At 39.5% G+C, this 18,073-nt stretch overlaps 1 protein-coding gene across 3 annotated transcripts in view; it reads right to left on the bottom strand.

The window, feature by feature from the left end:
* Window positions 1-18,073, bottom strand: part of ALK (ALK receptor tyrosine kinase) — an 815,814-nt gene that overhangs the window by 316,828 nt on the left and 480,913 nt on the right. The gene's annotated exons all lie outside the window — the stretch shown is intronic.

The following is an 18,073-nucleotide window of genomic DNA, read 5'->3' as shown; positions in this document are numbered from 1 at the left end:
ATTTCAACTGTCTTCTAAGTTAAAGTAGAGATGATAGCTTACAGATTATTTGTCAGCCAATAGGCACGATTAACAAAGTCTCACAGGCAACTGGAGAAAAATAGGGGGTATTACCTAATCCCCATATAAAAACCAGCATGAGAAACCCAACCCAGATGCTAAGATGTTCTGATGGATTTACAGCCTGGTCTAGAGGGACAGACTAAATAGTCACTGCCTCCAAAATGTGCCAAGAATGGAGCCAGGACACTAGTGCCATTTTGTAAACATCCATGTAGGGTGTTTCCAAACCCTACAAACCAAAGCACACTCTGGGGGCATCTCAGGCCACCCTACAGGTCACAGTTTAAATAAAAGCTGAGTTCTCCATATCACATTCAAGCCAACTTAGTACTCAATTTGTGGCCAATTCAGAGTTTCTCAGGAATGTATGGATTGGCTCTACAATCTCAAATAACTCTGACCAGTTCAAGGTTTTCCTTGACAGGTGGGTGGCTTGGAGAGGCAGCATTTGGGTCACTTATTATGTAGTAGTCAAGTTCACAGCTCCTGCTCCTTTGGTTACTAGCTGAGTGATCTTGTGCAAAGCATTAACTTTCTCAGGTTTCAGTTTTCTCATTTATAAAACCGAATGAGAAGGGTTGGCTGAACTCAATAATCTCTTAAGATCCATTTCAGCTCTTGAGTCTATGCGTCATGTGGATTTGTAACTGGTCTCCATAAAGAAAGCCCTACAAATCCTCTCTGGTGCCGTGCCTGTGGCAAAATATGCCTCTGGGGCAAGCCAACCCTAATTCCAGTAGTATAGGCCAAGTGATCTACAAGAAACCTGTATTCATGGGGATTACTGTCAGCATAAAAGCACAGCACCATTTTATTGTTCCAGGCATTCCTTCTGATGCATTAATTTCACTTGTCACACTTCTGCACTGAAGTTTTGGACCATTTGATGCTGCTTCTTTTGCAGTGGAAGACTATTCCAAGATTCCCGACTCCTCCAGTGGGAACCAGCTAATGAGTGCTCAGCCCTCTTAAACCACTCCTGAGCACTTCAAGCTGGTCTCCTTCTATAGACAACCCAATTTACCAGGTAGGTAAATGAACTAGCAGTCAGCAGTAGAGAATGATACAGATGAAAGAAGGAATCCCTACCAGAAGCATTCTTTAAGGAGAAGGTATTGTGTCAGGAATTGGAGATTTGCAATATTCTGGAAGTAGATAAATGTGACTTCCAGTTATAATCAGGATGAGGTCAGTGCAAGACTCTTTCTGAGCTGGACTGGGGACCAGGGGTCAGCATGGCAAACTGCACCCTTTGTAATTGTTGGGAAGTTTCAGCATGGCAGATGGGCCAGTGGAAAGTGCTCTACAACCCTCAGTAAATAATCTATACTATTACTCTGTTTTACAATGGGAGAGGTATTCTTGTCATGGGTACAGAGGTAGAAGAAAGGGAATAGAATCAAATATCAGAACTAGACAGGACGTAAAGATCACGTAATATGATGCCCTAACTTTCCTAAAGAAGCAGACTAGAGGTCAAAATGGAGAAATGACTTGTCCAACATCTTAATTCGAAACTCCAAATCAAACCCCTGGGGTTTGGATTCCTAACCAGTGCTCTTTACCTTATATGTTTCTCATTATCCCACTGTATCCCTTATCTTAAAACATGATCAGGGTGCATTGTGGCCAAGCTGTACAGCTCAGGAACTCAGAGGGGGAGGAAGAGAAGAAGGCAGGCAGGGGGGTACTGAACCAAATCCATTTGTTCACTGGCTCCCTGTTCACTCTTTCTTGCCCTCAAATTTCATTTACTGGATTCCACTGTTGAGCAAACATCCAGGCACTGGCTTTGCCCTGGGGACACAGACATAAAGCAGACACAGTGCTGGCTTTTAAGGAACTCCAGGTCCAGTAGGGGTGATGAGATCACTGTAATAACTACAATCAAAAGCAAAGGTTATAAAGTCATAAGACATCTACAGGTAAGGCACTTTGGGAGGCTCCAGGAAGGAGACATTAGGTTCAGTTGGGAAGATTCATAAAGAAGATGACCTTTGAGCTAGGTCTTAAAGGGAGAGAAAAACAAAGATATTGGCAGAACCGGCCATGCGGGGCTTGAGGGAAGAGGAGTAAAGGCATAAACGTAGAAAATGTGTAGAGGCACTTGGCTGCAGAGGGTTACTACCTGAAGACAAGGCTGGGGCATAAGGAAGACTAGGGCAGCGAGTGTAGGGCAAGACCATACAGGACATTTCATTCCTGGCTGGAGGTATTCACTTCTATGTTTGGAAAGGTTTTTGAGCAGGAAAGTAACATCATCAGAGTGGTGCTTCAGGAAGGTTAATCTGGTATGGTAGGGGAATGGTGGGAATCAATACTGACCTGACCTCATCCTATAGTACTAATTACACTAAGCAGGGATGTGACTAAATGCAAATGTGACATGTTTAGATTGTTACTATTGTAAGCAAAGGTGCCATGTTGGGGATAGACTCTGGAATTGACTGGGGTATCCAATACCAGATTGATGTGTGTCTATCCAGAGTAGTTGAGAGTCCTGGAAGCATGTCTTGGGGCACAGTCTTGCTCTAGATACTTCGGGGCACGGTCTGGGTTTAGGATGAAGGCAGCATGTCACACATATGGAAGCAACAACTGTGCCCTGGTCTGAGATCATACTCGGATGTTTTCAGGTTGGTGGAAAGTCATACTGAAAACAGGTGTTTGAGCTATTGAGGGAAAGAACGTGGGCAACATGAAGGAGATGTTCTCCTCTTCTCAGAAAGATTACGTGCACGTGCACGCATACCCCACCCCGGGAAATTCAAGTTCCCAGCAGGAGAAAATCATACAGCAGGTGCTGGACTTGGGGCTCTCCTGCACCAGTGTTCTTCCCTCCTGGGTGTGGAGACACATGTAAATTCTGTCCTTGTAATTCAGTAGCTCAATAACGGGACTCTTTCAAAGTTGACTGGAAGATGGATTATTTTTCCAGTTCTAATATGTGAGATGATGTTTATATGAATTTTATTTTGTGCAACTGGACTATCAATAAGAGCCTGAGCTTAAAGTATTTTCACTGTCAATGAAAAACTCTAGTTGAGAGCTATCTCTTCATCAGCAGCTTTTCCGTCTCAAGAAAGAAAAAAAAAAAAAGGAAAAAATACATTTCATAAGCTCCTTGGGATATTGTCAGTATAAATCTTTTAGAGTCAGTGAGCATTTCTATCTCCCCTCCCTCTTTTCTGTTTCTTGTTTATTTTCCTCAGAATAGCTTGGGGCTACTCAAAGGCTCCCGGGGTCCCTCGTAATTAAGATGGATGGCTGGGCAGCTCACAGACCCTCCCCCAGGGTGGGCCATGGGGGAGCAGAGAAGCCGATCAAAGAGCCCTGCTTAGTGCCAGGATCATGCTTCCCTTATTAGTGGATCATGTTGATATGCTCAATCATGAAATATGAAATGGTCATTTTTTTTTACCTCTGGTCACCAATATAGGGATGTGTGGCTCTTATCTCAGTCAGCAGGGTACCAAATTATGGGCCAGAAAACAAAGGGCATGAACCTTGAAGTCAGACAGACTCTTTCATGTCCAGGCCCTGTGTCTAATTCTAAACTTCAGACAAATTATCTAAAATTGTTAAACCTCAGTTTGCTCACATTTAATATGGGTGTAGCCTACCTCATGTGGCTGTTGTGGAGATGAAGTTAAATAACATGCATGAAGTGGCCAGTATGGTGCATAGCCCTTAGCAGATATGTGAACGATGTTGATTTTTGTGCTCGGAAGGGCATCTTAACGTGGAGCTCCTTTTATCTATTACTAAACTTGCTATCAGAAGGATTGAATCAGAAGGACCAGCTCTGCCACGACCAAGCCTCCTTTGTAAAATGAAAGGGTTGGATGGAGTCTCTAAGGACTCTTACAGCTCCAAACTGTCAGTAACTCTATCTGCCTGCCTAGAATACTATCAATCTAAAGGAACCATGTCAAGTCTCCAAGCCCCCAAGTCCTAAAGGCTTGTCCTAATTCACCTCTGTGACGGTTCTATACCGAGTTTTAATCGGTTGGCCAAATCGGCCAAGCTGTGAAGTGTGATTCCCTGCCCTGCTTCCTCTCTTCCAATTTACACAAACACATTTCTGGGAAGGGCTCCTAAATCGGCATCATTTATTTCTGTAGATGCTTCTGCTATAAGGCTGGTATCATCTCTAAATACCTGATATTTAACACAATGTTTGCCATACAGCAGGTACTCAACGGCTTTTAAAAATCAAAGTAATATATGCATGTGGCTGGAAGTCAAAGAGTTCTGAATTGCTCATAATAATTTTTATTTATTTATTTATGAAAAAACATTTTTTAATGTTTTATTTTACATTTGAGAGAGAGAGAGAGAGAGAGCGAGCGAGCATGAGCAGGGGAGAGCAGAGAGACGGAGACAGAATCTGAAGTAGACTCCAGGCTTTGAGCTGTCAGCACAGGAGCCTGACGCGGGGCTCGAACTCATGAACTGTGAGACCATGACCTAAGCCTAATTGACCGAGCCACCCAGTCATCCCCATAATAATAATTTTTTAAAGCTACCATGTCTCCAAATCCCAGAGACATCTTTAAAGATTTCTAATTTCTTTTGGTGGCTGCCTTTACAATTCTAACTATGGTGATCGTCATGTTATTTATTGGCTATAGGCTCTTTACATGATGGGACAGTTAGAAAAATGACACTCTTCCCCTTCTAATTCTTGACTGTTTTTAAAAACTTTTTTACTTTTTTATTGCTTACCTTGTTAACTTTCCAATTTATTACTTGTTCCATGAGCTTTAGACACTACCACCTGGCTCTCCTCACTAAAAGTTGAGGCTATTTATTGGTCTTTCTGCCCTTCTCTGCAATTTCCTCACCCACATCCACCTCTCAGGTCAGCTGGGCTTTTCTTTCACATCGTCAACATTGCATACGAGTGATTAAGTCTTGTGTTTGTTTACAGATTGATGCTAAACCTTGCCAACCAGTAGACAGAGATTTTATACTGATGACTATATTTTCCCAGGGCAGTGAAGAAGGGTTATGTTTGTGATCTTCTCTATAGGTCGAAATAACACAACCTACTTTATGAAGAATATTTCTAGCATCAGATCAAATGAATAGGCTTTTTCTTACACTGTCACTTGTCAAAATTGTGGCATGTTTTAATTTGCCTTCTATTTGAATCCAGAATTTCTTGTGCAGTTTGTTTTTCCAGAAATTTCTAGTTGCTCTTCTCTTTTATTTTGTATCTGCCTTCTTTCTTTCTTTTTTCTATTTATTTTCTATCGGCCTTTTATACTGTATCATTAATGCCTTTATATATTCCTTGAAAAAAATCTCTCCCTTCTTCTCAAAGACACTGATTTCCTATTTTAATTTGTGCCAGTCGCTTTTCTGGGCTTCTGCACAGCCAATATTCTGGAATTTATTTTCACTGGGATCTTCCATTAGTCCTACCATCCTTAGGAAACTTCCTTTGGGTGAAACTTCTTTGTGAATCTTTGAATATCTGAAATATTTTTATTTTGTCTTTACACTTGCTCAATAGCTTTCCTGGCTATAGTTTCTAGATTAGAAATTTTGCTTCAGAAATGTGAAGGCCTCATTTCAGTGTTGTCTAACATCTGTGTGACTGAGGAGAAGTCTGAGGCTAGTTTTATTGTTAATTTCTTTATCGTCAATATGTTTTTTCTCTTCTAGGAGGCTTTTAGGATCTTTAACACTGAGTTGCTGAAGTTTCAGGACAATGTATCTAGATATAGATCTTTATAAAAATTCCTTCTGGCATTTGATGGTTCTTTCAATCAGAAAACACACACCTCTTTCATCTCCAGTAAATTTGTTTTATTATTTCTCTCATACCTTCATTCTCCCCTCTTCTCGGCCTTGAATCCTTCTAAAGAGCTTTCTCTCTCCAATTAATCACTGGTACCTAATGTGTCTTTGTTTTCTCTGGGATCAGTGTTTTTTTTGTTGTTGATATTTCTTTTTCATTCTGCTGGGCTATTCATATGCTGAGTGATCCTGAATCAGCACCTTTTGTTTAAACAGGATTGACTAGCGATGCTGATAGGAACTTCAGTGTACATAGATGGTTCTTACTCTGTCAGGATTGGCCTGATGGCCTCAGGGCCTGGCCACTTTGCTGATACCCGCTCCCCAGCGTCAGCATGATGGACACACCACTCTGGGTATGAACACTCCTGCCACCAGTTTTAGTTCTTTCAGTCCACCTGAACTTTTTCTTTTAATTAAAAAAAAAAGTTTATTTATTTTTGAGAGAGAGATAGAGAGCATGTGAGAAGTGCGGAAGGGGGAGCAGAGAGAGGGACAGAGGATTGGAACCTGGCTCTGGGCTGACAGCAATGAACCTGACATGGGGCTGGAACTCACACACTTTGAGATCATGACCTGAGCTGAACTGGATGCTTAATCGACTGAACCACTCAGGCGCCCCAATCCACCTGAACTTTCAGAGATGCGTTCCTTCTTTCCCCTCTAGTTAAGTATCCTGCTACCTTTTAGTCTGGAAAACTGGGGTTGAGAAGCGGCAGAGACATGTGGAACCATTCTCCCCCTCTTTACTCTGCTCCATCCTTCCGGGGGATCCCTTATCAGTACTCACTGTGGTGCCTCCCAGCAGATGGGCTCCCTCCTCTGCTCTAACCCCTTATTGCATCTTTTCAGCTATGGCTGCTTCAGTTCCTCCATCAAGAGCTTTGTGCTCTTGAAATTGCTCATGATTTCTTCTCCTGTTCTGTTTGCTAGTTAGAATTTATTTCTCTGTTGAATTCTTTATTATCACTTGAGTGGTATTGCAGGAGAGGAGACAAGTGCGTGCTTAACCTGCCATCCTGAACCATAAGCTTCTTAATCATATTCTTTGAGCGAGAATACTGGTAAACAAATGCATGGATGGACAGATTTCCATCTCAGTAAATCACACAGGATTCTACCATCATTGGCTAATTGTCCATATTGCAATTAAACTATTAAATCATTACTATAAGCTATTATTCATTCAATGGGTCATAATGCTGTTCATATTAGGTGAGACCTAAGGAGCAGCAGAAGTTTAATGGGCTGGAATATGGACAGAAGAAGTACAATGTGACACACACAGGCCTCATAAGACGTATGCTATTAGATGCAGTGCCAGGGAATAATGGGGTGCTGTCCCCCACAGTACGTTCCATTGAACACCAGCCCCACAGGGTGTTGACAGGGCTCAGGAGAAAGCTCTGGGATCAAGTAAGTTGGAGGACTATTGGGTCAAACAAAAGTAAATGGGCTCTTTCACTGTAGGGTTTCTTAGAAACTTAGTACACCATAGAGTCATGACTCTTTAAGAGTAGACTATAAACTCAAGATTACCCAAATTCCTTTGGAATCAGAACTCTTTTGCTGTTGTGTATGATGTACCACGGAATATGCTTTGGAAACCCGCCTCTAATGTATTTCTGCTCTAGATATCACTTGCACAGAGTTGAGAAAGGAAAAAAAAATCATGAAAAAAAAAGGTAGCGTAGAAGGTGAATAATATATTTGTATCTACAGCATCCCTTAAATCTTAAATCTCCTATGTTTGTCTGACGTTAAACTGTCCTCTCAACAAGAACTGAGCTCCTTGTGGCAGCATCCTGCTTCTGGAGAGGCTCCTCTAAGTTACCACGTGGGTTTTTCTCCCTGATGAGACTTAAAAGCACTACATCCATATCTGGCTTTCAGAATGTCAGAACTAGAGAAAAACATGGTGGTCACAAAGCTTAACCCCTAGCTGTACTGGGGAGAAAGCCAAGAAGCAAAGAAGCTAAGGACTGCCCAAGATCACCCTGCAAATTTGTTGTGGATCTGGAATTCAAAATAAGGTTTTCAGACTTCTTGTCCAGTGGAACCCTGGTCCCCATCTGTCTACGATAGAAACCTGTGATGATGTTTCTGGCAAGACACCTGTTGCTCCTGACCTCACTTTCCTTTCTCTGCACCCTCATAGGTCTGAACACTAGGCTCAGAAGATGGTCTCAAGCCCATCCGTCTGACTATCTGCAAAGGTCACAGACTAAGGCTAGGCCAGTGAGACCACAGGTGAGTCCTTTGGAAATCACTTGTGGGAGCTTACGGTGGTTCCCCTATGGCAGCATGTGAAGGTCTCCTCTGTGTATGTGGTCTTACAAAGTGGCCAAAACACATAAGCACCACATTAAGAGTTCTCCTATTGTTTATTTTTCAAATTCGAATTCTGCTACCCTGCCCTCAACTCTGGTTTTAGGTTTTAGTGCAGAATTTTGAAATTTAAAGGAAGGGATAGGTAGGATTATGTTCACTGGCATGCTTTGCCTAATAGTGGGTTAATTTACAAATTTAGAACTTCAGAGACCTAGAGCTCTTGGGGGTCATCATTTGGTGCAACCTTTCACTTTGTGGGGCAGGACACTCGATCCAGTGGGATGAAGGGATAGGCCTGAGCTCCCGAGCGGGCAGCTGAGCTGTGGTAGGACCCAGCACCCCCAGTCCCAGCCCTGTGTACTTTTACCATCTCACTCCACTGTGATGTCAAATATTTGGAATTAGCTCTTCCGCCCTCCACCACCAGGACTTAACTGTATTGCTTTACTGCCCCTTCGCTGCGAAGCACTCTGAAGAGAAATGATACCAGTTTTTGAGATCAAATGGTTAGAAAAACCAAGTGTGCTCATTAAGGGAGGGAAGGGAGGTAGGGAGAGTTGATTTTCCTTGACAGTATTATTAATCTTAACACTATGAGTTCAGTTGTAGCCCAGAGTGGTAGCACATTTGCATGTTTGGTGGAGTTCTGTAAACTGCATCTAATATCCAAGTTAACTGAAGCAAAAATATATTTACACTTGTGTGTGTGTAGTAAGTATGTGTATATTTGTGTGTGCATGCATATAAATAGCTATATACATGTGTATATCGTTGTGTATGTGTGTATGTTTATATAGATGCCTTATTAGATCTCTGACCCTCTTAAAAAAGAATAAATCGATAAATCTTTCTGAGGACACACTTTTTTTTTTTTTAACCAACAGGTTTTATTTAGGAAAAAGGGAAAAAGCCATAACCTCTATATACCACATGCGTGTCCTGGGATGTCAGCAAAAACCAGATAATAAAAGGCAAAGCAAATAAATAGAAGGAACAGAAGCTAAAGTGCTGAGAAACCTTTTTTTCCCTAAGAGCTCATTTTGGTAATCCTCAAGGAAAATAGAAAAGCACTTGATCTGATGAGAGGGAGAAAGGAGAAGCCAAATGAAAACTAAACAATTGATTTAATTCCATGAGAAGCAGGAGGAAGGAGAGAGAAAATTATCTGCTGCAGGAGGGGCAGGAATGGGAGGTGGTTGGGGGACCAGAGTGCCTTTGTTGTAACAAAATCCCCTTTGGAGGGAGAGAAGCATGAAATCAGGTTTTGCCTTACCCGCATAGGTTCTTAGCTCTGGAATCAGATTATTCAATTTTTGCTTTAAGTCCCAGATGTCAGGGTATAAAAATCGTCCATGTTACTTTTTAAATTTTGCTAAGACAGAGCAGATTTTGTCTATGCATTTCATTGATTTTCTTTAATTAAAATTTTAAAAAGCAATTTTTTACCCATTTTCTTATAGGAGTCTCACAGGATCTTAGCTTCCTAATAGTAAGTTCTGATGTTCCATGAACTGGCTCTCAGACACTCCTCTGTTGAAGAAGGAGCACAAAACATGAGCCAACATTGACAACTAAGTGATGCAGTCGAAAAGCAAGAGAAGGCCACCATGGCACTGCTTGCCACTCTGGGCGTGCTGTATGGAGCACTAAGAGACCAAATCTTCATTTTTTAGAAGAGGGAACCACATGCAGGATGGTGAGGGGCCTGCCTGAGGCAGGCCTGAGGCTATGCTGAGTTCTCTGGGTTTTTTCCAACTAGTCTCCCCACTTCTTGCTTACCTTCCTCCCCTTACATTCCATACACAGCAGCCAGAGTCATATTCTTAAATATAATTTAGTCACTCTCTTGTTTTAAACTCTCCAATAGCTTCCCATTAACCATGAATTAAAACCCAAATTTCTTACTATGATGTACAAGGAAGGTCAGAGGGGAATTGAGCTGTAGCAGACACTACAGGTTGGCTCACTCAACCCCCGACCAACTTCCTTCTCTCTTGACTTTCTTTTTTATTGAGATTTCAAGTTAACAAATGACTTGATTTCACCAGTGTCTTTTCTTTTTATATATATAGATAAGAGTGGCTATGTGACACAGTCTGGCCAATGAAATGTAAGCAAAATTGTGCTCATAGAGTTGCCAGGGTTAGCAAATAAAAATACAGGACACCCCTGAGGCACATAGGTGGCCCTGTTGGCTAAGCGACTGACTCTTGATTTCAACTCAGGTCATGATTTCATGATTTGTGAAATCGAGCCCTATGTCAGGCTCTGCACTATCAGCACAACAAACATTAAAAAAAATACAGGACACCTAGTTAAATGTGAATTTCCTTAATAGTGAATAATTTTTTTCAGTACAAATATGTCTCAAATATTGCACGGGGCATGTTTAGACTAAAAACGTTATTTGTTGTTTTTCTGAAACTCACATTTAACTGGACATCCTGTTTTATCTGGCAACTGTATGTGCTGGAGAATTTGGGGACAACTTCACCCCTCTGCTTGTTTTTTTTCTTGCCTGGAACATAGACAGAAGGCCTTGAGGTATGGCAGCTGTCTTCCGACTATAAAGTGACAGGCAAGAGCATGTGGAATAGAAAGGTAACGGGACTTGAGTCACTACTGGTGTTGTTGGACATCTGCACCATTACTTGCCTCTAGTCTTCTCATGGGAAAAAAAAAACAAAACACCCAAGATCTTTATTTGGCTAAGCCACTGCAGCAAGGGCTTCGGTTGTTTTGTAGCTGACTTTGTGAGCAGGGAGCTTGTCTGTCTTGGGCCAGCTGTTAGTGCCTAACACAGTGACAGGGACAGTGCTTCCTCAATGAATATTTGTTGAATGGATAAAGAAATGTTACTTAACAAAAGAGCAGATAATTCACTTGTTTTCTTGTATCTTATCTAGAATAGTGTCATTCTTCTTATTTATATTGAGGAGAACACTGTTCCCTTTGAACCGCTTGGTGGCTATGGAAGGATTATTATTTACAACACAAAACAAATCAATTTTTAATATGCCTGGAAGTTTGGACTCTTCAGATCAGTGTTTCTCAAACTGTGGTTTATAACCCATTAGTGAGCCATGAAATCAATTTAGTGGGTCATGACCAACATTAAATAAAGAAAAGGAGAAAGAGAAAGAGGAGGAAATTAGAAGGAGGAAAAAAGTAGAATGGAATTTAAAAATATCCACATTGTGATTCTCCTTTGGGAAATAATGGCTATTGATCTGTATGTACACACACACACACACACACACACACACACACAGGTGCACATGCGTTTGTGTACCACGTTGTTATGTACAGTATACTTCTTCCTATGGATCACAGTTAAAAAAATGGAAAGTCTCAAGATGAATATTTTTTAAAATTTCAAATGTCTATATATGGACATTATATTGGCAGGATTCTGGTCCCTAAGCTACATCTCGTTAGCTCAGTGACTTTGGGAGGAGAAGTAATCTATTTGGACAGCATTTTATGATATATAAAACTCTCTCATATAACACTCTAATAATAATTTGGTGAAATACAGGCTATCTCCAATTGTAACTGTGCCTAATATGGCAGCCACTAGCTTAACATGTCTACTGGTACTCAAAATGTGGCTCATGCACTGAGGAACTGAATTCTTCATTTTATTTAACTTTAATTCAAATTTAAAAGTTGATAGTTGATTCAGTTATTGGGAAAATGTGAACAACTTGGGTATGTCAATCTAATTTTTCAACTATAAATTTTATGAAATACAGATAAAATATTTCAGATGAATACGTAGCTTCCAGGTTGTACTGGAAGCTGCTATAAAATGTATATTGACTTTAAAATATTTAGTTACAGAAAAAAGAATATACAATATTTCATCAATATTTTTATATTGATTACACATTGGATAATGGATATATTGGGTTACAATATTTCATCAATAATTTTCTATTGATTACATGTTGGATAATATTGGGTTAAATAATATATGTTATTAAAATTAAGTTCATCTGATTCTTTTTACTTCTTGTAATGTGCTTTACAGAAAATCCAAAATTACATTTTTGGCTCATATTATATTTCTCTTGGACAGCACTGCTCTGAGGATTAAGAGACTCATCCTAGGTCATGAAATAAGTAAGTGCTTCAACCACTATTACATTCCAGATCATTTGACTCCAAATCTGTGGCCCTTTCCATGAAACTACACAAGCCACCTCTCCTAGGCTTCACCGTTATCTTTAAAAATAGTGAGTGAAATATAGAATATAGGATGATAATAGGATAGGATAATAGGGTAAGGATGGCTAATATTTAATGAGTAGCTAACATGTCCTGGGCACTGGGTTAACATTTTACAAGGTTTACTGCATTTGATTTCATAACAACCTATTAAGTATGTATATGATGATTATATGAACTTTTTAGATAAGGAAACAGAGGCTCAGAGAGATCAATTAACCTGCCTCTCAGCTCAACGTGGCGTAGACTGAGGGGCCCAGAGACTAGGAGATTCACGTAGATGACTGAACATTTAGGCCTTTTCCCTGGACTACAGCCCTCACAAAAGTAGCTGGGCTCTGTTTGGGTGACATATAAGCAGCTATATCTCCCGGAGTCCTTTAGATTCATTTCCTTTGGGAAATAACATCTGCTGATCTTGCTGCTGATTCCAACAGCATGCAGTAGAAATCTCCAAGCTCCACAGGCTTTGAATATATGGATAAGGTCAAGAAGGTGACTTTGTATCTGAAAAATTTTCAGCCCGAAAATTGAAATATTGCCTTCATTACTATGGGTGTTTATTTAAAGATCTACTTTCAATGTGAAACTAAATTTCAATAATAGCCCTCAAAGACAGGGACAAGTCATACTTGCCCAGTGAAATTATTTTTTTGTTATAAACATTGTATATGTTTGTTAAATGCAATTTAGAAAAACAAAATATTAAAAGAAAATAATTTATCTAGTGTCTTACTATTCAAACTTTCTATTTTACTTGTTTTTTGTTCCTCCACATGCACATGATTTTTAAAATTTATAATTTTATTAAATATATTTTTTCTTGCTCTTTCACTTAGCATTGTGTCATAAGCATTTTCTAGGATCTTATGTAGGCTTTGAAAATGTATTTATTGATACTTGTATAATGTTCCAATAAAGGAACATCACATTTAAACTATTTTTTTAGTTTAGACAGGTTGTTTCTGACTCTTTGTTGTTATAGATAAAGTTGTTCCACTCCTCTGCATATCACAGTCTTTATGGGAGGTAGTCTGTCAACATGAATCAAAAATCTTAAATTGTACATGTTCTTTGACCCAACAATTGCCTTTATAGGGGTCTGCTTTAAAAAACAGTAATCTATAAAGTCTCCTTTGCAAAGTTGCGTAGCACTATTTATGTGAGCAAATATTTAGAAATGGTAAATGTTGGACATAGGAGATTAGTTCAGGAATGTATGGTGTATCTATGTGATAAAGTACTTCATGAAGCCGCTAAAAAGACTGTCTTGAGGAACAGGTGAGGATTATTAACTAACACTGACAATAATAACAATAGCTTTCTTTTATTTAGTGGCAGGCACTGTGCTTATACATATTTAGGAACTAATTTAATCCTTAACAACCTATGTGTTTGGTGCTATTATTATCATTTCCTTTGCAGGTAGAGATGAAGAAACAAGCTTAGAGGGTTAGGTGATCTCTCAGGGCCCTTCAGTTGGCCACTGAGTAAGCAATGGAACCATGACACAAACCTGGTGGTCTGTCTCCAGGGCTTACTTCCTTAACCACTGTGCTGTATAAATACCTAGGATGTTCACAGTCTATCTCTAGATGGAAAATGCAATTAGAAGACATCAGGGATAGTGTGACCCCGATATAGTAAAATATAATAAATATGTGAATATGTATATGAGAAAATACTTAAGGGTATTCACCAAAAGGTTAAGTGGGTAGAATATTTTTTTACACATGTGTTTTTTAATTTTTCCAAAGCACCTATTATTTTTTTGGTATTTTTTATTTAGGTAAAAATATGTAACATAGAATTCATCATTTTAACCATTTAAAAAATTTTTTTTAATTAAAAACAATTTTTAATGTATATTTATTCTTTGAGAGAGAAAGAGAGCACAAACAGGCAGAGAGAGAGAGACACAGAATCCAAAGCAGGCTCCAGGCTCTGAGCTGTCAGCACAGAGCCCAGCGTGGGGCTTGAACCCAGGAACTGTGTGATCATGACCTAAGCTGAAGTCAGACACTTAACCAACTGAGCCACCCAGGCACCTCTCACCATTTTAACCATTTTTAAGTGTACAATTCAGCCGCATTATGTACACTCGCAATGTTGTGCAACTATCATCACCATCCAATTAAGAATTTTCTCATCATCACAAAGAGAAGCTCCTGGTTACCCCTTTACCCCAGTCCCTGGTAACTTCTATTCTTTCTGTTTCTATAAACTTGACTACTCTAAGTACCTCACCTAAGTGGAATCATACATTTGTCCTTTTGTGATTGGCTTATTTCATTGAATGGAATTTCTTCAAGGTTCATATATGTTATAGCATGTGTCAGAATTTCATCCCTTTTTAAGGCTGAATAGGATTCCATTGTGTATACACCACATTTTGTTTATCCATTTATCTGTTGATGGATATTTGGATTGTTTTTATCTTTTGGCTATTGTGAATAATGTTGCTATGAACATGGGTGTACTAGTATCTGTTGGAGTCCCTGCTTTCAATTCTTTTGGGAATATACCTAAGAGTGGAATTGCTGGGTCATATGGCAATCCTATGTTTAATAGTCTGTGGAATTGCCTAATTGTTTTCTACCATGGCCACACCAGTTTACATTCCCACCAGCATTGTTCAAGGATTTCAATTTCTCTACATCTTCACCAGTATTTATTTTCCTTTTTTTTTTTTTTTTTAAAGTAATAGCCATCCTAATTGGTATAAAGCGGTATCTCATTGTGGTTTTGATTTGCATTTCCCTAATGACTGTCGATGTTGAGCATCTCTTCATGTGTTTATTGGCCATTTATATATTTTCTTTGGAGAAATGTCTATTCAAGGCCTTTGTCCAAGTTTTAATTGGGCTATTTGTTTTCATCTGTTCCTTTTTAAATGAGAAAAATAAACCACAGTGACTTTTATGTAGGATTAAAAACATACATATCTGATTGTGTCTTTTCTTGCCTCTCTACCTTGGGCTGCTTCTAGAGTGAAATTCATGCTACCAAAGCATGGGCAGGCCGGGCTCTTTCTGCAGCCTCCTATCTGGCATCTCTGCCTCCCACTCAGTGGTGCAGGAGTTCCAACCTTCTTGCAGACACTATATACTTTTGCCCATGCTCTACCTTTTGCAGAGATCTCCTTGCTTCCTCTTCTCCACTCTCATTACCCTCCTTCATCCAGCCAAATTCTCATCATCCTTTAAGATTCATCTCAGGATGATTTCTTCAAATAATCCTTCCAAACCCTCCAGACTGGGCTATCATGTTACTCCTGCATTTGCTCTGTGCTCTGGACGCCTCTGCCATTTACCTCCTAATGATGGAGTTATCTGTGTCTGTCTCCCACACAGGACATGCTCCCTCACCGGGAGGAAGGATAGGTCCTTGTCATCCGCATACACCAATTCCTAGCACAGAAAAGGAGCTCGATATTTGCTTAACAGAACTGAACTCTTGATTTCTATTAACTAACTGCTCACCAACAAGTCTTTCTAGTGTGTCTATCAGTAATGCATAGAAGTACCTGTTTCATTGCACTCTTGGCTGCACTGGGAATGATAATATTTGTTGTTTCAATTTGCATTTCTTTAATTACTAGTGAGGTTGAGTCATTTCCCCATATGTTCTTCAATTAGTTATTTCTTCTCTTTTGTGAATTGTCTGTTCATTTCTTTTGTTCAGCTATCTATAGCAGGGTTAGTTTTCCTCATTGATTTGTAAGAACTCTTTAAAAAACAAGGCTATTAACCCTTTGTCTACTCTATTTGCTAAAAGAAATTACTCCCATTTGTTGTCATTTAATTTTGTTTTTAGTGTAAAAATATTTGAACAATTTTATGCTATCAAAATCTTACATATAAAGTTTATCAATTTGCCTATTAATATTGATGAACTTGAATGTTCTCTAATGGTTTTCCATAGTATCACCTTCAATAATATTTGATAAAAATAATCACTTTAAAGATATACCAAATGCTTTCTGAGTCATTAGAACTTTTAAGCATAATTATATTCATAGAAATCATTAAGTTTAAAAAAAAAGTAAACCTAAGTGAAATCACTGAATTTATAGTATAAATTGAGATTTCTTTAGATCTCCTTTAGCTATTATTACTAGACATACAAAAAAGCCCTAAATTTCAACTGAGATCTAAATTGCAAAACAAGAGTCAGATCTGGAGAAGGAGGCATATGAATAAGCATGCTTATCATCAGTCCTCAGAGGCCACTGTCTGTGGGCTGGCTTTCCTTTGGCCCAAGACTTGGTCAGCACTGGCTGTTAGATCTGGGTTAGCAGTCAATGTTTAAAAGTCAGTAAATATCAACCACATGAATATCTGCATATTTAGCTGCTCTGGAAAATAAAAAAAGGAAGATCTGGCAACAATGGACCTGGTTTTTGGTGACAATCGCCTGGAGTTGAGTATCTGCTAACCTCTCAGAGGGCTGTGTGTTCTCTTTCCCCACAGTCCCCACCATGCCCTCATGTCCTATCACTGAAGATGAGGGTCAGTGACCATTTGTCATCTTAGGCTTGGCCTGTTTCACTCATTTACTTTGTCTGCAAGGCTGCTGTAGGCATTTGTGTTTTGGTTTGGGATATCAAATCAGGCTTCTGGAATCTACTTGGTAATCTCACCAACCAGAAAACCATGAGCTTTCAGTGTAAACCCAGTGCTTCTGAACTGGGATCAGTCAGTCTGTGAGTATTGGATTTGTCCACTTCTATAAGTGTAAATTGCCACCTGCTTCCCACTCCCACCCACCATCCCTTTCACTTCCTCCTTCCCTTGGTTTGGATCTAATGAACATGGTTTACATTGACTTCAATTCAGAAATTCTGTAACAAAGCCCACCTAAAGCATAGTGAAATAACCTGCACTGTGACTGTCTGAAGATGCCGTTGGCATCTTATATCTTATATCCTAATGGCCATATGTGGTGACGGCAAATAAATAGGGGCAGACTCTCAATTTCTTTAGAAAACAAGAATGCTTTGAATTTCAAAAATCAGGAGGGAGAAAAAAAGACCAAAGATCAATCAGTTACCTAGGACTAAAGAAAAAGAAAAGGATAACTGTTATATATTTATAAATACAATTTAGAAAAAAAAAATTGGTTGTGGATGAAAAAACTAAATAGCTTTCAGGCTGTTAAAAGGTGTAAGCTTGTGCAGAAAGAAACTTAAGGGCCAGGCCAAAGGATCCTGACACAGGAGAAGGGGATTGGAATCCTGGCAGCTACATCCTCACTGAATGATAAGATGGTCAAAACTGGTCCCTAAGGAGATATGGCATCAGAGCTCTGTACCTACAATGGCCCATTTGGTACCTGGGAGCCTACCTGAGACATGCTGCAGCTCTGACATGGCCCCAGCACTTAGAGGTCTGATCACCTGGGCCAAATCCTGGCTCTGCATTACATGCTATGTGATCTTACTACAGAATGAGGTAAATAGCCTCTCTAAGGCATTTGTAAAATAGGACAGTGATAGGATGCTCTTACAGACGTGTGGTGAAGATTCATAGAGGAAAACCATGTAAAAGCACTTAGCAGACACTCTGGTATTCAGCAAGGGCTCAATAACTGTTCACTCTCATTATTACTGTCATCACGATCATTACTATTGCAAACAAGA

Source organism: Felis catus, chromosome A3, assembly GCF_018350175.1.
Source record: "Felis catus isolate Fca126 chromosome A3, F.catus_Fca126_mat1.0, whole genome shotgun sequence".
Lineage (NCBI taxonomy): Eukaryota > Metazoa > Chordata > Mammalia > Carnivora > Felidae > Felis > Felis catus.
Note: the sequence above shows the minus strand (reverse complement) of the source record. Positions and strands in the feature narration are given on the sequence as shown.